We start from the raw sequence: 23,883 nt of genomic DNA on the forward strand, positions 1-23,883 counted from the left end.
TAGTTTATTTCAACATAATTATTTGTATCTTCTATTTCGGACTGGAGTCTGTATTGCTGGGAACTACTTGCAATTTTACTTTATGCAGGAGGATTATCAAGGAACTAATTACATTTTCTATTTTCAGGGAGATTCTTGAATTTTTAATATGTGATCAACATTTGTAACCTAGCTGTCTATTTTAGTGAAGTATTAATGTGTCTGTATGTTGCATTTTTCTCTTAGTGGAATGATAATGATAATTTACTTTTTCTTATTTTTGTCTGTACAGACATCACCTAGATCTCAGCAGGAGTAAGAGCAACAATACTACTCCTTGAGTTACAGGCTTTACATCTTGACTTTCAAGTTTCTTTTTGTTGTTTAAGAGGTAAGGATTGGTATGCTATCGAGATAGATGGAGAACCTTTTAGTTGAAAATTTGAAAGGATTGCAATTATATGCAGATTGCCTGTTATTTTAGATAATATGTACATTAGTTTCTCTTCCCAGTAAAGGAGTATGTTAGGAGCATTACACTTTCACAATCCATATTAGTGATATTAATCTTGTGGGAAATAACTGGGGAGAAGACTTTTCATCTAATACACAATTTTCCCCCATAAGTTCCACATCTTAACTTGTGTTTTGTAAGAAAAGATATGGTAGCACTAATCTTTTCTTTTTCTTAATTAATTTCTTTGGTTAAGTCATGCTATTTAAGCGTTATAGATGAGGCTGTGTAATGTATTGATGAGCAATTCCACTGTATGGCTACTTTCACCATACAACCTTCCTTGTGATGTCTCTGAAGCAATTACGGTCCATACGACTAAGTTGTTACCCTCTCTGCACGTGTATGCCACTTCTTGACACCCATATAGTGCACATAGCCCACCCATACTGTGTTGCCACTCCACACTATCACCCTTTGCTACTAATGTCTCTTTTGGCTGCCTTCAACACTCGACACCCTTCAATACTTGTCACTCTTCAACTTCATTGCCTAGCCTTCGACACTTGACACCTTTTTGTCTTTCTTTGGCACTCGACACCATTCGATGCCTTCAATTGATATGAGTCTACTATAGATGCAAAATGTATCATTGACAAATAAATTCTAACACAGGGCACTCACCAACAACCAGAAAGCTAAGTTGTTAGTTCGAGTTCGGTTCCAAGTTCAAATTTTGAGAACCAGTTTACAAGTTCGTCAAAATTTTGTGAAGGGGTTTGGGTTCGTTAGTAAAAAAACATGTTATATATATATATATATATATATATAAAGTAGCATAGTAGCATAAACAAATTTAAACAACAAAAACTTTGAAACACCATACACAGTTGAACTTGTAATCATAGTGATCATACCATCATGTACTAACATAGTTCAATCAACTTCAACATCAAAGATTCAAAACATTTAAAATATTAAGTTCAAGTATCATTGTTTCATGTTCATTATTTAATTAATGGAATGAAAATCTATTCATATTCTTAGTTCTAAGTTCTTCAATCTTCATCTTCTTCTTCATATTCATCTTCTTCTTCTCTGGTATTACTTGCGCTAATGCCAATGGGATCAGTAGTAGAATCAACAATAGTATTGACATCAAAGTCATCAATATGATCAATTGTAAGCCGAGCAGTGGAAGCATCCAAATCCGCAATCGCTACACCTAAGTCCCACTTCTTTATCTCCCTTTCTTTGTATTCTTGACTCTTGTGCAAAAGAAGGTGCAAGTTGTTATGCACAAATACCAGGTTCTCGCTTTTTTTTATTGCAACCTATTGTGCTTCACCAAGTGGATGAAAGAATAGGTGCTCCATTTTTTTTTTGATGTAGAAGAACTAGCAACCTATGAAGATAACATAGGGTAAGCAATTAAAAAAGAATTAATTCAATCTTATAAAAAAATTAAATTGCTTTCTAGTCATGAGTCTTTTGAAGATAAAGTGAGCTGATGTTTTTAAAATAAAACTTACTTGTGCTATAACTTTGACTGCAAGAGGCTGCAATGTTTGGAATCTTTGGCCATAGAGGTACCACCAACAATGAGAATCCTTCTTGAACCAATGACGAAGAGCATTGTTACTTAGACCTCTAGCATTGACAAACTCTATGAATTCATCTATGATTACATCTCTCATGTCATCATCAGGAAATGTTCTTCTAAATATTGCCTGGGACTCGTCAAACACCTCTATATCTCTATATGGCGGCAATCTTCCTGGTAGACTACAATATTTTGAGCTATAGTATTTGGGGGTCAAGGCATAAGAAAGCAAATGTAATGGAGTGGTCATTTGGTTCCATCTGTCAAAAATAATTTTTTGCACTTGTTTGAAAAATGTCTCTTGTGGATCTTGCTCCTTCTCATTTATAACTTGCTTGATCTTCTAAACCATTGAGTTTATGCCATCATAGATCTCTCCAAGGAAAGGCCTATGCATGTCAGTGTACCTTAGCATGCTCATAATGGGCTCAGTGATCTTAAGGAGATATTCCACACGTTCCCATAATGACTCAACAAATAACCTATCCTTTATTTTGTTTCCCCTTTCAGTGTTCTTTTGCTTCTATACACCCCAATTTTTGTTGATTACCATACCTTGAAGTGCATCTTTCACTTGCACAAGTCTCCTTAAGATGATTATATGGAATGCAAAATGGGTCTCAGCAACCTGTGACATAAATTAGAGTAAAAATAAAAAACTATTATATACATATTTTAGAAATGTATATACATTGTACAAGTAAAATATGAAAAATTAGAAATTGTCAAATATAAAAAAATTGAATTACTAACTTGAGTTCAAGTTCATTTACCTTCAATAGCTCCAATTTTGAGTGGTTTCTCAAGAAGGATTGAGTCATGTGGTGGTTTGTGACAAACATTTGGATGTTCTTAGCCTCTTCATACATTGCTTTGATCCACTCAATTTAGTTCCCAATCTTTTGTAGCATAAGATTGAGTGAATGGACTGCACAAGGTGTCCAAAATATATGTTGATATCATGATTCAACCTACAAACCAACTGCTCTACAATTCTTTGTGTTGTCCATTATGACTTGGAGAATGTTTCTTGCACCCACTTGTTCAATAGTCTCAATTAGGATATCAATAATAAATGGCCCATCTTTTACTTTGCCCTCACAATCCATAGCTTTCAGAAACATTGCCCCTTTAGGAGACACCACAAGGACATTGATCAAGGGATGGTTCCTAGAATCCTTCCACCCATCTAAACCAATTGTCACTCCTGTCTCAACCCATAAGTCCCTTATGGGCTTCAATTGATCTTCAATCCATTTGACCTCTTCATCCAACAAGGTGGTGCACACTTTCTCATACCTGGGGCCACAATACTGTCTTGGAGCTTCATTTGCACCCCTCAACATGTCCTTCGAAAATGGAGAGCGGACAACATTTAGGGGCAACCCATTTGCATACAGGCATCTTACCATCTTAATGTTAGCAATTTCCCAGCTCTTATTTTGAAGCAGTTTCTAGTGGTTGCTTTCTTTTGTGTGCAAGGGGGACAGATTCAATGTTAATGTTCATTGTGGTACTAAAGAAAGGGTGGTCTTCTACTATAACATTTGGGGGCGGGGGCTACATTCCCTTTGCTCTTTACTTTTACTTTTATTGCTATTGAGTTTTGTTTCCCTGCATCCTATTTTTTCTACAACTTAGCCAACTTAGCCAGAAAGAATTGCGAAGAACACAAAATTTGTATTTTTAGGTTATATATCTCATATTACATTGAATTTGTCTTCAAGTGAAAACTTCACAAAGTTGAACAATCACACACAAGTGAAATCTCTTAAACAATATCCAATGGGAGATTAAGGTGGTTGCTAACCATTGGAACTTCAATTACAATCTAGGGAGGCCCTTGTGCCTCTGAAACTGCAACAAGAACTCAATTCCAATTGGAATCACAAATACACAAGAAAAGATAACTATGTGATGCCTTCCTATAATGCTAAAACGATCTTATAACTACGAGAAGTTTCCCAAAGGGTTACAAGCAGGCCGACAATAGTTTATTACTTTTCATTTTATAATTAAATTAATTAATTAGAAGGGTCTATAAGATATTATTATTAAATGTGAGACCACTTAATCAATTAATTTAATTGAGTCATTTATTAATTTCAGGGACATTACAGTCCTCCCCTATGAGAGATTACTTTCCCTCAAGCAATCACAAATTCAATCCTAGGTATTCTACTAGGGGTGGATCATGAATCTTCCTACGATCATTTTCTTAAGTTTTGATTCAAGTACCAATTAAAAATTGTCATTGTAGCAGATGAGATCATCAACCTCTTTGTCCATGTCATTTGTATTTGACCACCCATCAATTGATATGCAAAGGTGTTATTGGAGTAATCAAACATGAATGAGACCTCGAATCCTTTAAAATATGAAAAAAGGAGCACATGCAAGTATCTCGAGTAAAGCATTGGTCACCATATTCTTCTTCCCTAGCACATCTTCAGTGCTTAAATCTTGTCTAAAAAAATGTCTCTATCCTTTTAATTGAAATCTTTCTTCGACCTCTATTGGATATGCCTCTTAGCACCACCTTTCCATCCACCTCAAATGAAAACCCCATCTTGAAACTTTGTGTACTAGTTGAGGGTCTCCATCCATTGAATGGCTAATATAACATCTATATCATCGAATGCTATTACAAAGAAATCATTTGTTAATTGTGTAATTCATGGTGGTAATGCTCAGCTATGGAATCACACGAGTGTAGGGTAGTAAAGTTCCTCTTGCCAACTTGATCTCAAATCCGTCATGCTCCACCATCTACAAAACTTGTTTAGTGACAAGTGATCAATTGATGAAATTGAGTGTGGCCCTATTATCAAGCATGTATGTGACTTGCTCCCCTCGAAGTATGCCATGTACCTGAAATATGCTATATCTAAAAGTTGCCAAAAGTGTAGAAATGGAACATCCCCTTTGCACAAGTGTGGGATCCTCTTTGCATGATTAGTCTCTTCCTCTTGTGCTTTGCATACTTCTTCCTCATCATCAGGTACCACCTCAATATAGTAAACTTTCCCCTTGCCAAGACAATGGTGATCTGATTCCCAAGGATCCTTGCAAATGAAACAAAATTTCCTTCTTCGAAATTCTTGACAAGTGGCTTCATCTATCGAAGGCTTCTTTTGAAATCGCTCCTTGGAGGTAGCCATGTTACTTGTCTTCTCATATGTCTCTATGAGCATGTTTGGATTGAAACCTTAAACCCAATGCTTGAGGGGTTCCATCAAACCATCCATAAACAACACCACAAGTCTTCTCTCAGACTTGTTAGTACCCAACACTGACAACCTCTAAAATTTTGAAATGCAATTGTCAACTGGTGTGGACTTCTTTAGTTGTGCCAACTCCTTGAATTTTAGCTTTGAATCCTTCTCGTCAAAGTAGTCTATGAGTTTCTCTATGAAATCTACATATGAAGTGACTCAATCATGATCGAAGGGGACCATCTTGTGGTACCACAATTTGTAAGAGACTCCTCCCAGGTAAAGTGTTGCAAATTTTATTACCTCAAATTTGGGCATCAAGTTGAGATGGAAGTAGGTATTGTCTTTCTATACTCAAGGTCATGCTAATGTTCTCTGACACCCATCAAAGGATGATAAATTTAGCTTGCCAATCCTCCTTTTAATGTTAATGTTCTAATCGCCATGGCTCCTATTGTCAAAATGTCTCATTTCTATTTTCATTCCTCCAATCTTGTCTTAGCTACTCTTGCATCTCCAAGAAAGTGAGCTCTCACTCTCTACAAGGTGCTTTTGTTCTTTGGGAAAATGTTGACATCAATGAAAAAAAGTGAATGTTGTGTTTGAACTTTCAGTTATCAAATTATTGCCATGCCCATCTCTTCGATGGGTTTTCATTGTTTTCCCCTAGCCATGGCTTCATTGAGTTGAGCTTGGCTTCTTGTTAGCTCCCTTAGCAATATCGTGATTTTAGTGTTAAGCTCCCCCATTTTGTCCACAAAACAATATCTCCCTTTGGTGCACACAATGAACTCATTCCACATTCACCACTCAAAAGGCTGGCAAGATTACTAGCTCTGATACCACTGTAATTTACCGATGGGCAATTCCACCATGCAACACCCACACCCCACAATACTTTCACCATATGACTTTCTTCGTGGAAATATTGCTCGTACAACTAGGTTTCTCACCCTTTCCACATATGTATGACAATCCTTGACACTCATACAATGTTTCCATTCCACACGACCCGTTGCCACCTGTAATACCCCAAAATTGGCACAGTACCATGCTAAACTAATTTTGATCTATTAATCAATCTTAAGTCGTATAGTACTAGGCAATTTTGATTTCGACAACCTTTGCTTGACCTAAGTGTCAAATGTAGAAAATCTCTAATCTGCACTAATTACATACTTTATTTAATTCCTAAGTCTAATTAAATTAGCAAAGGTAAACCTATAAATCAATTTAATTTAATTGTGAGTCATGGAACTTTAATTAAATTAAATTTACCCCTTTGGCTAATATACATTAAGGAACTAAATGTATTTGATTTAATTAAAGATATCCTCATTCTAATTATAGAGTTTAATTATTCAATTAATTAAGATTATTCATTTATGAGGTCATCTTCAATTCTATTAAATCAAATATACTCTCCAAATTCTCTCTTCAACTAAGAATTGGAAACTCTGAGTGAATTGGAATTGGAAAATGAATTGAAACAGTTAACTCTCCATTACACTTAGAATTGAATCAGTTAACTTCATTTGCATAGGGAAGTTTCTATTCTAACTGAATCTCATTTCCAATCTCGACCGTTCATTCAATTTGATCTTGACCGTTGATCAATTCTAGAATTCTATTTAAGAAACACTCAATTCCTCATTTCAGAGGATGTATAGGAAAAGTATTGAATTTATGTAGAATTGTTGACTCAATTTCTTGCATTCATGGTTTTACTATTCTCACTTGCTTTCTTTCATATAGATAAAAAATGCATTCATTTACAGTAATTTGTTTATTTTATTCTTAGCTTAATAATGCATACATTTAGCTTAATCTTGCATATCATTTATATTTAAATCCTTCATACTAGAGGTCTAGTTGCTAGCTTCTCAAATTTGAGAGTGAATAGCAAAATTAATCTAGTTAGGAGGTGACATATCGACTTGTTGGATTATTTCAGATGAACAATCTCATGAACATTCTAGGATGATTCTTCATATAATGATCATGTTGAAATGTGGTCAATTTATAGGCCATAATTAGCACTCATAGTTTTGGCATCCACCGTGGGGCTTGAAAGCCTCATTCTTGTTTTGCATTTAGTTTTTGTTTATATCTTGTTCGTGGAGGTTTGAAGATGCTTTAGGAAGAGACTCAACAATCAACAAAATCTGGAAGACACTTTGGGACTGCTAAAAAATAACTCCTCCCTTCTATTGTGCACCTTCCTAATAGTCTTTGTGGAGGGTTTTTTTTTGGATTTTATTTTAATCTTCATGAAAATTAATGGTAGGTTGGTGTTGACATATCTAACTTATTAAAAAAAAAAAATCAATTTTTTTAAAAAAAATCAAAATTCTATATTTATAATCTTTTTATTTTTTTCATGAAAATCATAAAAAGTAGACCAAATCAATGAATTTTGATTTGAAATTTTTATTGAAGGTTATGGCAATAGCTAGAGATCACAAAAAGCATTTCAGATTTTTCTGATAAAATCTCTATTTTATATAATTTTTTATAGATTTTTCATATAAAAATTATTTTATGCCACAAATCAGTTTATTTTGATCTGAAATGTTTTTTACAAGTTTTGGATAATAGCTGGCGATTACAATAAAATTTTTAGAATTTTTTGATCAAAAGTTTATTATTAAATATATTTTTAATGTTTTTTCATTAAAAAAATCATTTATCACCCAAAGTATGGAATTTTGATCTAGAAATTTAATTGAAGATTTTGGGCAGTTTTAGGAGATTCTAGTAAAATTTTCAGATTTGTTTGATCAAATGTCTATTTTTAATAATTGTTTTCATGATTTTTCATAATAAAAAATTAATTTATGACATAAATCATAGAATTTTAATCTGAAATTTTTCTTGTAGGTTTGGGACACTATTAGGAGCTCATAGTAAAAAAAATTAGATTTGTTTGATACAAATTCTATTTTTAATAATTTTTAATGTATTTTCATAAGAACAAAAATTAACTCATGATGTAAATATTTGAGTTTTAATAAAAAATAGTTATCGCAGGTTTGTGGAAAGCGACAAGGAAGGAGACATGGGAGGACTTAAAATTAGGAATGAATGAACTTGAATGATTAATCATTTGTCTTTGAATGAATGTTGCAATTAAATTCATATTCCAAACACATTCTTGAATGTCTTCAAACTTAAAACAATCAAATTCAATCTTCAGTGTCTTAATAAATTGAGAAAACTTGAATGCCATGAACTAAAATATAAATTTTTCATTGGAATGCATGCTAAAACACAATCTTGAATGCTTAAAGGAAATTTGCATCCTTTCATTAGAATGAATCTTTAACACTCAAGTTTGGTGCTTAAAAAAAATACTCATTCAATCTTAAATGCATAAAGTAATTGACTCCTTTCCCTATTGATTTCTTATGTTGACAATGTTGTACGTTGGAAAGAACTTTGTGTGCTAAACACGAGTGTCTTCAAGGGTAGATTACAAAATCTAAAGATTCATTAGAAAAGAACAAGTGTCTTTTGAACTTCAAGGTCACTTACATATTCACTCCTATTGTGCCTTTGGGTGATCTTGAGTGCACAAGAAATAAGTGGACTTGTTTTACTTTTAGGAGGCTTGCTTGGGGATTTGATCACCCCTTGAGATAACCTCAACTCTCGTGTTCTGGTGAAGTGTAATTATCGTGAGGTGAATCAAAAGACACCTCTCTTGGAAGTATAATCTTGTCACTTTTGGCTAAGCCCCAAAAAACTTTATACCTTTGGGAAGTGAAGGTGGAGATTTGAGTTACCATCTCCTCTCCGTTGTGTGACATTGTTTTTCATCTACAGATTTGGGCCTCACGTACCTTGTGTATATTGAGAACACCCTATAGTTGATTTTTGTATATCCTAGTTGAAAGCCTTGATATGATTGTTGATGTGTTTGGCGTGCTTGAGTATGCAAAGTGCAAAATCTGCATAAACATCAAACAAGTCAAAACTAGTGAAATGGTGAGTTAAACATCTGATGGGAAATTGGTTGAAATGATAACTATACTAGCTTCTTGAATCTTCACTAGTCTATGTTAACAAAACTCCATACACAACTCTATTTGTAACTATCTGAAACTAAATTATCTCAATTGAACACTTGTGACCTGCATTTCAACTACTCTCTTTATTGCACTATTATACTTGTTCTATTGTGTTGTTATCCATTGTTGACACGATAGTCAATCTCTTGGTTGTTTTAGCCTCTCTTTCGACTATTCGTATCTTGGAAAACACCACCCTTGCTATAACTTACACCTACTTTGAGACGACGTTTTAAGTATGGTCTTAGTCTAAACCTATCAAACCTTTTTGTTTGGTTGTTCACATAAACCTAGGACATCACAATGGCTAACAATAAATGCGTTAAATCCAACATTTCTAGTGAGGAAGAAGAGATACTTATTGTGAACATGAAGAAACAAATCCAATCAATGAGGGCTCAACTTCAAAGAATGAGGGAGAAAGATGACACATCATCGAACAAATTCTCCTTGCGAGATTATTTAAAGCCATCTCCTAAAGATGAGTCCAAGCCATCTCAAAACAATTCGTAAACACCCAAGAAATCTAGAAATATTTTTGAAGAAAAAACTTTGAAACCTAAACCAAAGCGTGATTTCACCCCATTGGGAAGATCTTATGAATCCACTTTGGAAGAACTTCTTCAAAAGAAACTCATTGTTTTACCTAAAGTCACGTTGGTTGGAGTCTTCTTTATGAGTAATTATTGTGCCCATGATAGACATAATCTACATTAAACTTCACATTGCATGGAGTTGAAAAATAAAATCCAAGATCTATTTGATGTTGGCATAATTCAAAAACTTAAGAACTTATCTATCAAAGATGCTTCTCTCAAGCTTGATCAACCTTATGAAACCATGCCTAATAATGGTTCAATTGCAACTTCTACTTCTTCCAACATACCTCCACGAAACAAAGCACCTAATGTTTTTTCTATTGACTATGTGTACCCTCAAGGGCTGCCTCAAACAAGCCCAAGCTAATCTTGACTTAGCTACAAGCATTTCCTATAATACTCAAACTAAAGATCCAAAACCTTCATTTGTTGCTACTATTATTCCCACTCCAACTAGACCTTCACTATCTCTTCAAGAGCTTGTCATGCAAACTCCACATTCTACCTTGTCCTTAGAAGTGGGTCCATGTCAAGAGGATTTTAACAAATCTAAAGATCAAGATCAGGACCCCTCTCATATCCCTCAATATGTCATCCCTCAATCTCAAGAGCCACACAGTCCTCCATCTCCCATATCATGCCTCTCTACTAGGCAAGATCGTGATATTCCTTCCACCATCCCTAATAAGATTACTGAAGATCATGAGAAAAATACTTTTCCTATGCTATCCGAAAATCATTGTCAAGATCAAAGTACCCCTCTTGTTCTACTTCTCCACATCCACTTCAAAATTATACTCAACCTTTAAGTTCTCTTATCAAAGGAGTCATGCCCAAAATACAAGGCAAAAAAACACCCAGAATTTTTTTTATAAAGATAATTAATTCACAATATAAATGCATGCTACACTAATTAGGCTATGGAACGATGACATAGGATTAAAGTGAGTTTCGAATACAAATCATTAAGATGCAGAGTTGTCATCTCCACATACTATACGGGTTCGAACCACTAAAGTCCTAACAATATGAGAACACTTAGTTCCGGTTGAATGAGTTGATCAATTAAACATAAGGTTCAAATTACAGAGCTGTGACATCAAGTCCAAGTTCTTAAGTCGATTATGATGCTATCCCTTTTATCACTATACTAGATCAACCCTTAGGAAAAACTAATTCTGCATTTAAAGGTTAATCTATCATAATATACTAATACTTAATTCTAGATATAATCATAACTTATTTAGAACTAATTAAAAACATTAAATATTTATCATTAAACTAATCATTAGCATTAATGTTAACTAGATAACTAAACTAATCAACACATCAAATAATAATTCATCACTAAACAAAATTAAAACCATAATCTTATTGATGTAAATATATTAAAATCCAAAACACTTCTAGTAAACATAAATTAAAACTAAAACTAATAACATTAAAATAATGTCTAAATCTAATGATTATATAATTAACACTTAATTTAAAACCTATGCACATACTAACCAAAATAAACATACAAATTAAACCCCCACAAAATAAAACATATACAACTAATCTATCTCTAACTTTACTTTATTAACTTACTAACCAAAACTAACTATCAAATTTTAACTTTATAAATGCTAAACTTAACATTTGTCATTTATCATATCCTATCACTTAACAATTAACATTTAAACAAAAATTAAAAATCTCAACTCATACTCTTTAATTACCCTTAATAAAACATACTAAACAAATAACTTAACATCTAACATAACTATCCTAACTTCTAACACTTTAACACATATCCCAATTAACAACTAAATAAATCCTAACTCCAACACTTACTAACCAAGTAACATAAAACACATTAATCTAATCGCTAACTCTACCTACCTCTAACCAACCACCTAAACTAACTTTTCCCTCATCCATTTTACTCTAGCCTCCACCACTCCCATGTCATGTCGCCGAAGTGGGAGGGTGTGTTGTCCCACCTCCTCTTTTACGCTGCCCCCAAGGAGGATGCACTAGAGTCTATGTGCATGGGTCGTGGCCTTTCAACACTCTCCTTTGCTAGCTTTTGAAATCGCCCCCCATTAATGCATCCACTAACCAATGAGGCACTTTTCAGATGTCATGGGGCCACGTGCAGATCATAAGCCAATAGGAGAAAGATGGCTAAAGTCAAAATATTAAATGTGCTTGCCTTTGGTCCCCAAAGTCTATGCCTAGGATGGTGAGATTGAGGATGGCATTAAACTCTAAAGTTTAGTTGTTGAACCTTTAGGATATGATAGTCTCTTTTTATTATTATTTAAATATTGATATTATTTCCTTATTATATTTATATAACCAATGATTTAAAGGAATATTAAAGGATATTTAAGGGAATCTTTTAAGAATATGCTCTATTCTAAAGGGAATTTAAATTTTCCCATACAAAGGGCAAAGAGCAATTTTGATCTAAGAGATAAATTTTTCTCTTGAAGTGCCTTTTTTTCTAAGTGTTGGTTATCAAATAAAATTAAGTTTATAAGGCAAGGGGATCTTTTTTTTCTAGGTTGAATTATAGCTTAGAGCTTGATGTAATGTTTAAACATTCAAATAGGAATATTTTACTTCCTAATAATCACGAAAATGCAAGATGAATAACATTTATATCATTCAAATTTTCTTAACACAGTTTGGAATCAAATTGCATAACTCTATATATCATCATTTCACCTAATTACCATTAATCATATGAATACAAATTTAAAATTGTAAAAATGCTATAGGAAAGGTAAACCATCATTGTATCCATTTACTGAAAAACATATGCATATAAATTTAATCATACAGAATATCATATGAATGGAACATACTCTATTTTTATTTGATCATTTGATTCAAGGACTCCTTCGGGAAAGAATTAGGGAAGAAAATTTGAGATCAAAATCGTTTCAAAAATAACTTTAACAATATTTTTTTACAGCAGGATCATTATCTTGAGGAGAAATCTTCCAACACATTTGAATTGAAAACAACTCTGAGATCTTGCTTGGCTCCATAACAAGGTAGCTACTACGAAATTGACAATTTTATCAAGGTAACCATGGTGATAACAAAATTGACTGAGAGACAAACAAATTTAACACTAAGACACATTCAACCCATTTACTCCCAACCCAAGTTTGCATAATAGGTTCATCATTGAACCAAACTAGGGAGAAGGTGTATTTTTCCAAGAAAGGAGAAGTTGGTCACAACACCATAACAGATGCTCTTTTGAAGCAAATATCACAAGAACTTTCATTCTTCCACAGATGCCCTTTTGAGGCTAGTATCACAAGAACTTCCATTCTTTCACAGATGCCCTTTCGAGGCTAATATCACAAGAACTTTCGTTCTTTCACTTCTCAATTTCCTAAAACACAAACATTGTTTGTACTGACGAGTAGGGGCCCATAACACCCTACTCTTTCACTCTCCTCGTCATGAGGAGAGACTCTGCACTGCCTAGAGTCCAACTGAAGCCCTCCTCCCATACATGGCTACTTTTTCCCTATTCGAGGGTGAGTAATGCCAACACAACGCTTACAGTTTTCTTCAAAAATCAAAGCATAAGACATGAAGGAAAACATTTAAAGAAAACCCATTACAATCCCATCCCTAACATGTTCATCATACACACAAACACACATATGTAAAACTTACTTTAAGAAATAAAACACACCATGAAGACAAGAGCTTGAAGGATTCTTACCTTCACAAATGGTTATGGCATACTGAAATTTGAGAAGAGCTATCTTTCTTCCTCTTTCAATCTAGACTTTACTCTCTAAATCTAGAGGTTGGGCGAACACTTTTCCACCCTCAAATCTGCCATTACATAGGTTGCTAACTCAACCACCTACAAAATACAATAACTCTCCCACTTAACTAAGGATTCTAGTATCTTCTAACATAACCTCATCACTAAAGAAAACTTCATGATGGAGTATAACTTGACAACTCATGGTGAAGTTCCAATTTTCGCAATAAAGCAAAAATGAGATATTTGGGTGGTCACCAAAGTCAACAAAGGGGCTAGAGGGGTGGAAAATACCTCCAACCCATACATATACCCCCTAGGCACTTAGTTTTCATACTTTTTGGCCTCTAGGACTATTTAATGACCTATTAAAATATTTGAAATATTTGGACTTCCTAAAAATCCTAAGAATGCAAATTTATCACTAAACCCTAATTAGGATAATTAATCCTGATTATCAACTAATTAGTATTAGGTTACTAACCTAGTCCAACTTAGATTTTTAGGTTACTCGACTAACCCTAATTATCATGTTGAAATGCATACACGAGTCATGAGTGTCAAGTGACACTATAAGATCCCTGTTAGAAAACATTAACACTTAACGATTACAGAATGATACACACATTTAATTTACGATACAAAAGAAATATGAAACAATGAGGTTTGCATCTTTCATTAGACTCAAACCTTGTTTTCACAAATAGTACATAGGGTCCAGTTCGGATTCTCCTTTAGATTTCTCGGCTAATAATCCTACACACTCATTTCACACATCGATAGCTCGAGAAAAATCACATGCATATATTCAAATTTATCTGGATAATCACATAAATCAAAACATCAATCTTTCATATAAATAACTATTTATCTCATTTCTGCTCATACATTTAACCATCAGTAATTACATAATCAATATAACATAACTTATTTATTAATTCAGATTAAAATACTAGAATAATAATCATTAGGCATGCATACACCTAAACATCATAAACACCACCAATAAGGAATATTGAACTCTTTGAATGTGTATAACCTAATCATTGAGGTATTGTATCAACACCATCATCATCAGGTGAAACACCTCGTATCATTGTTAGTGCAAATTAATATTTAAATAGTCGAGATAATATAGTAGTTCTCAAATCACTGAGTATTTAAAACATGGATACATATCAACTAATCTCAATTTTCATTAGGACATTTACAACATAAAACATCACTTCATATCCATTTCAATCTCCTATAATGGATTTAACAAAGAAATTTATATTTAATAAGTACATATGAGGAGGGACCTTACAAAAGGTGTTGCTCCTATTGAAGTTATTCTCGAGTCTATTAATGGACTAGGTCATGTTGCTCACTCTAAGGATGTTGATATCCCTATCCATTATCCATTTGTATCTTCTAAATCTATTCTTGGTCCTTATGCCTTTTCTACTTCTTGTCTAAGCTTCTCCCTCTAGGTAAAATCCCTGTTTTGGCATTTACTAGGTGTTAAAAACTTATTTATGTGCCTGTTGGAGAGTTCTTATTCATTGTAATTATCATTCAAGGGAACCAAGGAGGAGAAGAGAACGATCCACTAACAGGGATATATCGAGTGATGAATTAGGGTACTAGCATAGCAAATATTCAAGTATTGCTTCTTTCCTATTTTGATGAGTAATAGCCTATCTTTGTTCCCAATTAGTCTTGCTCAATCTCAATTCGTTGATGGTAGCGCCTCTATAGGTTATGGATCCAGATACGAGCTAGAGGATCACTTTCAAAATAAGGGCAAGATCAATGCTCCTACTTGCTCTACCATTGCATTGCTCTCTTTGCTATAGGTGTTGCTTTTGTTTGGTCAACTAGGTTTTGAACATGCCTTTGCTTATGTCTTTGAAATGAACTCTACATGCACACACACTTACGTAAGGTAAGCTTAAACTTCAACTCCTTTTTTCCCACTAATGTTAGCTTATAGTCTTTGTGCTTGCTGGTCATGGATATGTATCTCAATATTGGACCATTGGCTCTTAGGGTATCAATCTTGCCCCATTGTTTCTATAAGCATGAGATTTGACTTTGCCTTTGCTCTACCAAGTTTTGCAGGAGTGAAACTGCTCAACTGTAGTGCTCTACACCTGAAGGACCAGGGACTAAATATGGAACAGGAAGAGATGCTTTGAACTCTCTAATTGTAATGGATACTGTGGACTCTCGATCTACTCATTTTTGATAGGCTGTTCGAGATCAATTGCATTCGTGACTAGTGCTTGGAATGCTAAGAGAGGTGGTGGTCCTATCTTAGCTCTTGGCTGGCTTCGCTGTTGAAACCTATGCCTTTGCCAATGCCTTTGTGCCCACTTCTATCTTGGCTTCTAGGTAAACTAAATTAACAACTAGCTTTGGATCTTTACCTGTGCATGGATCTGAAAACTGAATAATCTGTTTAGGGAAAATGATTGGATTGGTACCACTAGGGTTGGGCAATGCTATTTTTTTGCTGTTACAGTAAGCTTTCTCTAGAAAGAGGAGCTCTGATGGCATTGTTGGGCTCGAATAAGGCTCCATTTATGGCGTGACTATGGGCTTCTTTGCTTGCGATGGGGTTAGGTACTAGGATGCTATAAGGTGAGGTCTAATCGGGGTCGGAGGGAGGCTATAAAACACTGGACCTTAAACCCAATATGCACATATAGAAACTAGGATGACATGAGGGAATGTAGGCATAACTTATATAGGCGAGACTTTGGTAAAATTTTATAGGCCAAATGTAGGCCCCTACTATTCTAGGGGTAGAAAAATAGCTTGTTTGAGAGCTAGTTGGATTAGAACCAGTTAATCCAGTTGATGATTGAGCTATAGATTCATCAGTAGATCCTTCGATACACAACCTGTACCTAGATCAAGCACATGAGGTGGAGGTAGTGGAGACAAAATTGGAGGTGGTAGGAATTCCACTAGCAATAGAGAAAGCACCAGTATCAGAGGTATAGGTAGCATATGTGGCCACATTTAATATAGGGATGTAGCAGTTGGAGATGAAGATCCATCCATATTTAGATGAATAATCGTAACATGGGGAGGGGGTTGCAGATAGAGTTTTTCCTAATAAAAGATCTGCAAAGCCTTTGATTGATCCACTAGGAGAGACAAGGGCCTTATAATAGTAGGGCACCACCAAATGATGCATCACCTTTTTTTATAGATCTTTGTTGTGGAGAAGCACTCCTGGTACAATTTTCTCGTAAACACCTTCGCCTATCTCTATCTCGATGAAGACCCCACCTTCCTTTGATCCAGTTACAATCCTAGTTTAAGATCATTTAGTTGCAAAACCAAAATGTCTTGAGACTCTTCCCTTCCTTTCCTATCCTGAACCTTCATCCTCCCTATCTCCCCCCACCCACCCAACTACATGCGAGCCTCCTGCATACCCATAACTATAGTAATTGGGGGCCCACTTCCATGTTGAAGCTTGGGCTGGGGTTAATAATAGTTGGGGCTCAGTATTATAGTTGCATGCACGATGAGAATAATAGCCATAATAGGGCACCCACCCCAGCCTATCCATAATTCTCCACAATTAATGAAGGGAGGACCTGACCCCCCCAACAAGATTATTGTGGGATAGCCCGACTATTCATTGGGAATAGAATTGTTCAACAACTATAATTAATGAACAACTATCTATAATTAATGGGGTGGGGTGGGGAAAAACATATATTGTGGGCCCCTACCATTTTTTAGGACCTCCCACCCCTTACAATTTTATAGGCCCCCTACCCTAAAATTTATAGGATAGGCCCACTAAAATATAGGGTGGGGGAATCTGGCTTAAAGGAAACTTGTCTTGAGCTTATTGAGATTGATACTCGACTGACCATTAGCAATTGTATACGTCCTATAAAATGGAATGAAGGATAGGCACCTGGACAATGACACATTACATCCATCCACCCTCAATTATTCTAAGGAGTTGGTTCACTGGACTTGTGCATGCAGGTTCACTGGAGCCCATAGAATTATAGAGACCCCTTGTAGATGAACCGATAGGAACCTTTACAAATATAGAATCGAGGGAGTAGACAATAGGACATCCAAACCGCCTATAGAATGGTAGGGGTTCTGATTAGAGCACCATCTCTATAAGAAGCACCACTACCAGAACCAACACCACCACTGACATCATATTGAGCCCTATTATTTTAAGGGTTCTAGCAACTTATTCCATTGGTTAAGCAGCTAATTCTACATGTAGTCGATCTAGCAGTTTGTAGGTCCATGCATATGCACCTAGACACTATAGCAACCATAGTTTACTATGTATATGGAATGGATCCAACATCTCAACTATAATGGGAGCACACATTAAAGAACCCATTGATCCAGTGGCATAAGTAGCAGTAGCGCTACATGTAATAGTTTGTTCACACAACTATAGTAATTGCACTAGCAACAGTTCCAGTTGTTGACCAAGAAGATGTTGTTTCCCTATAGGGGACTCAAAACCTATTGATTCAGATGTTTATGATGATCCAGACGTCCCCACCCCTATATATATTGGTGTTGCAACAGATCTAGATCAAGGAGCATATCTACCAGTGGCATCACTAGCATAAGTAGGGACAAAAAAGAAAGTTCTCAAGCCATTGATTATTTAGTAGATCCACTTTCCTATAGATAAGTAGGGCTTGAACCAACAGCGAAGGAGAAGGCATGACCAGTAGCATAACTGGTAGAGACTGCACATGCAATGATAGCCACATGGGTAGATGCATAGGTTGGAACAGAGTCGGTTGGTTATTGTAGCATCTTTAGAAGATTCATAGCCTGCATTGGTGCTTAAGATCCAATCCCTACAGTAGAGACGGTTGATTTGAGACCAAAAGAAAAGGAAGAACTAGGTATATTGGGTATTGATTCATGCGCTGTCAGACATATGTACCAATTGTTTATTTTCTAGATTATTAGCACTGTGGATTCAGTCAATTCTACAATAGTTGTTCAGTTCAGCAGACGTCATCGATATTTTTCCTATAGAATTGTAGGGTTCCCTCCTAGCCTTTTTTAATATCTCTGGGCCCCAATAATAATAATAGGCCTCCCTCTGCATGCATGGTGCGTGCAGGGGGCCCCTACCCCTCTATATATTGAAGGGCATTCCCGCCCCTATAATTTTATGGGTGCATATTATTATAACCTATAGGAACAATGAGGGAAAATCCCTAGTCTAGCCCTAGAATTTTATGGTATGGTTATGGGCATAAAATTATAGGCCTAGGTGTTCTACATGTTACGTATAGAATCTTTGAGTGCAATAGGTTTCTTTCTTTCTTTTTATAGTACATGCCATTGAGCCGCTACAATAATATACCTCCCACCTACCATAGAAGAGTAAGGGGCCCATAAAAGCTTTTTAGGGAGGGCCCTTTTAGATAATAGGGGCTAGCAGGAGGAGAGATTTTGCATAGTGGTAGGTAGATGCTAAACATTGGGCAGTTCAATCGGTTCAATGCCTATTGTATCGACCTAATTATTCTTTGCTCCATTCCCCAGATTATATACATATCATTCCCCTAGAATAGTAGGGTGTGGGGGAATCGTAGACATTCACCCTACTAGTTCACCAATGGGTCCCCATAGAATAATAGGCACAGTCATATGAACTAGATGCCCTACCCTATATAGAGAATTTGGCATATTTGGCCTTCAACCTTCAATCTATTTTGGGACCTTATGTTCCTCCATCTCCTAATTCCACTATTAAGTCATTACCTACTTCTCCTACCCTACCTCGAGATCAACAAAGGCACAAATCCTTGAGTCCTTCACATAAAGTTTTCCATCTAAACCTGCGATATAAACATTCTTCATCCACAAGTCGCAAGCCTTTTGGAAGCAATTTGGATGATCAACTTAAAAATAAATATGAGAATCCATTTACAAATGATCACTATATCTCCTCTGATTGGCATGTGAATCCAAAAATAGAACTATTCAAGAGACCACAAAGGTCCACTAAAAAAGAACAAAATCGAAGAAAATATGGGTTCCTAAATCCACCATTAAATAAATATGCTCTAAATCATGCAAAAGTGAAGAGAACTCTAAATCCATATGGATAATCAGGTCTCTCTTGAAACACTTGAATATTGAAAAAAAATCAAAGGTGACATTCCAAATTCCAAAGGCTTTCACTTCATCTTCTAGACTACTTCCAAACATCTTCCTCAAAAGATTCTGAAGCCTTCCACTACATCTTCCTCAAAAATTATTCTACCACCTCATACATCTAAACCTCAAGCTATTTCATCTATATTTCTTCCATCATTCCACTACCCTTCAAGGTGTGTGTCAATGTTGATCTTGCCCACTTTTTCTTCTACCCTTGTGCATCCCTTTCAATACCATATCCACTCCACCTTCTATCCTCCCACTTTTTATCCTTCCATCCCATTTATCTCATCCATAGCCTAAAACCTTATCCTCCATATATATATTTTCTACCATCTCCATTCCATTACCCTATCAACATCTTTGAGCATACCTTTCTATGTTCTTGGCTTATCATAACTTTTCCTTCCAATAGGAGTATTATTCAACTTGACAAAATGCTTGAATTCTTTCCAAAAATATTAAAAGTAAAAGTAAAAATGTGCCCTGGTGAAAACTTGGAAACATGCGCCTTGGTAGCAAAAGTAAAGATAAATAAATTCATCCTATGGTGAAAACTAGTTCTTGTGGCACCTTGGACAAGTACAATGATGAAAACCTGGCAAATAGACGTCATGCGTAATTCTTCCATATTCTATCCATTCCATCTTTCCTCTTTGATCTTGACGCTTTTGAGCTATTTGTGAGCATGGGTTATTTGCTTATCCACTAGGCTTCCTGTCACCATCCTCCTTATCTTGAGTCACTCACTCATAGCCTCCATTATCCTTAATTCTAATTGTGTTCTCCTATCACTATCCTATCCACTTGACCCTTAGTCTTGATCAAAAGAAAAAGGAAAAAAAATGGTTCTTAGAGGCCTCTTGACATGTCCACTCTTTTGGATTACTTGCTTTCATGGCATCATGCTATCTCACTCATTAACTTTCATTGATTATCCAAAACCCACTTCATATAACTATCTTACATTTTCCCTAGCTTGGGTACTCTTGGAGAGCTAGTTCTTAAGGATCACTTTCACTCACTTCATACTCTTGCCTATTCATCTCTACTTATCCACTAGCTTGCTACTACATCTTGTCCTACACCTTGCTAGACACTGGAACAAAATGAAATGATCCTGCTTGAGAGCTAGTAATCTCTAAAAAAGCTCTAAAATTTTGAAAATGTCCTTAAAAGTTCTAAAATTTGCAAAATATTCTGAAAAAAATCATTATCTTGGTGAAAACCTAGCAATAGGTGCCTTAGTAATGTCAAAAAAGGTTAAAAAAAATCAAAAATAGAAAAAAAAAGTCAAAAAATCAAAAAGACCAAAAAAATTTGAAAAATAAAAAAAGTGTCATTGATGAAAACCTGACAAACATGCTTCATGGTAGCAAAAATAAATTCTTTGCCAAAAAGGTGAAAACTTGGTTAACATGCACCACTTGTTCCAAATGTTACATCTCGCGACGCAACTTCTGGCTCTTGTATGATTGCTTTCTTGCTTTAGGTTGTTGCTTTTTCTCATGCATGCATGGATTCAATCTTGTCATTGTCTCAGGGTTAACATCTTGTAGTGTTTGTTAAGTTTTAGGATTTGCACCTTTTACTGAATGGGAAAACATTCAGTAACCCTTACTTAACATGGGATTCACTTCACTATGTGGGACTGGACAGTGAGATGAAACCTTCGGATTATAGGCCCGCTCCTATTGAATCTCTCAGTGATAACCTCTTGAAATTTAAAGAAAACTTGAGGGAAAAGGGGAACAAGTTACTGAAAACCAAAAAACTAAACCTTAAGTCTTAAAATAAGGAAGTGATACACCAAAGAGGGGTATGGAAATGTAACCCACATGTGACAAAGAGGATAATGTAACTTTATGAAACACAGATGAAGCACAACTTCCTGTAAAGGCTTGCACAAATGATTTATAATAAGGTTTTTTTCACTGAAACTACAGAAAGAAAGACAAACTAATACCTCCCTTTGACTAATTTCACCCAAAAACACATGTTATAACCTGCAAACAAACTTACTGTTCTACACAGAGGTGCTGAAATGAGACAGAAAACAGGGAATAATGAAACATTCACAAGTTAACCTATCCAATCATTTTGAAATGCACACAAAAATTGTAGAAAGGAAAAGGGCTCACCGATAACTTCACCAAGCATAATCACACTGTTGCAACCTGTAGTATATCTCCAGAAATGAATTACAGACTCTATAAAATGAAGTCCAGGACTTAGAGAAAAAGCCACAAAACCTCTATCCACACAAATCAGAACCCCTCTAAAATGAGCCTCCAACTCATACTTAACATCGTTTTTCAACTGCATCTTACCAAAAACCATAAATGCTGGGTCGGATTCAACCCCAAAGGCCAACTTGAGTCTTTGACAAGACTTCAAAAAGGTGTACCAAATAGCCCAAAAGGCATGGTCTGATAATATCACCAACTGCCCCTCATAAATGTAGCCCCAAAACTCCTGCCAGACCTCCAAAAGGTCTCCAAAATGCAATAACTCCTCATCAAAAAAAATTCACCCTTGACTCAACACTTAGTCATATAATTTTGCAAAATATCTGTCTTTTAACCCTTTTTTAAAAAGAAATTAAATGTTTATTTCTTTGCACGAAAATGCTTATTGAATGATTTATATTTTATAAATAAGATATAAATCATTCAGTATTTATTAATGATTTATTGTAATACGATCTATTCCTTTTATTTTAATAAATATTAATTATTTTATAGAATATTAAGTGATAATTGAATCAACTAATATTCCATTAAAATAATTGATACTTATTAAAATAACACAAATAAATCATATTATAGTAAATTATTATTTTTTACAAAGAAATAAATTTAATTGAACCTTTTTAAAAGAAATAAAAGACAAAAAAAAATGCAAAACAAAAAGGAAAAAAATGCTAGACACGGGTAAAAATCCCCCCCTTTCAAAGCAAAAACAAAGACAATTGCAAAGGGAATAAAATCCCATGGAAAGCCCTTCGGATTTAAAAATTTTATTAAAAACAAAATAAGGGCATAAGAAAGGTCGAATACCCTAAAGTGTCATTCATTTTTACATTCGCAAATGCGAGAAAGAAGAGCTCTCGAAACGCATTCTGGAGCTGCGGCTAGGAGGGTTTCTTGGAGTTACTCGTTGCCATGAAGAGTTTGATGGTCACCGTGCTTGAGTTTCACTGCTATTTGAAAGTCGAAGCCATCACGAGATGTATGTGTTGAAAGGTAACGAAAAATTCTGATGTTATGTTCTTTCTCCTTTTGATATACCTATAGATTACATTTGGAGTGAGAAAATTGATTGCTGGCTGCCATGATGAACACAAGGGTATCATTCTGCCATTATTTCTTTTAACATTTCTTGGCCGTCATGAATATGAACTCAAGCCTTCGAATTTTTATATGGCTTCTCCAGTATAAGCTGTGGGTATTGTTTGCCTTTGAATGCGAATTCATTGCTGGAACTGGAAGGTTTTGTTGTTTCATATGTATATTATTGCTTCTTTTTGGATTTTCCAGTTACTAATACGTATGTTGCAAAATGCAAAAATCATATTATTTGCTTTCTTTACCAGACGTGGAGGACAGCTTCTTTACTGTCACAGGATCTAACATCAGTTGCTTTATGTTTTTTGCAGCTTCTGGAGAGCGTGGAGCTTGGAGCTGGACAAGTGCGGCAGGGAAAGAAACCATAACCAGTCAAAGCAACAGGCAATGACTGGTTATCTCTATCCCTATTACATTCATGTATATATTTATCTGTTAGTGTATTTCTTGATGAAAGAAAGTTAATTAGTTATCCTCACGACTTGTGTGAGACTTTCTCCATTCAGCACATTAATTCGTTTCATTTACATGTAAAAATGAGAATTGTACATATCAGTGATGATCTATACAATGAACATTTGTATTTCTTTGCTCATGATTATATATGATTGCAAAAATGATGAAATTGAAAGAATAGAAAATGTGCATTTTCTTTTGCAAC

At 35.1% G+C, this 23,883-nt stretch overlaps 1 long non-coding RNA gene across 1 annotated transcript in view; it reads left to right on the plus strand.

Moving 5' to 3' along the window:
- LOC149536361 (uncharacterized) overlaps positions 1–23,606 on the plus strand; it is a 49,037-nt gene extending 25,431 nt beyond the window's left edge. Inside the window, exons 2-3 of the long non-coding RNA XR_016357012.1 lie at positions 272–370; positions 23,534–23,606. This is a non-coding gene — a long non-coding RNA (uncharacterized LOC149536361). The remainder of the gene's footprint in view (positions 1–271; positions 371–23,533) is intronic.
- Positions 23,607–23,883: the final 277 nt, after the last annotated feature.

Source organism: Cupressus sempervirens, chromosome 10 (assembly GCF_028749045.1).
Source record: "Cupressus sempervirens isolate cs-2001-9-10 chromosome 10, ASM2874904v1, whole genome shotgun sequence".
NCBI classification, from domain to species: Eukaryota; Viridiplantae; Streptophyta; class Pinopsida; order Cupressales; family Cupressaceae; genus Cupressus; species Cupressus sempervirens.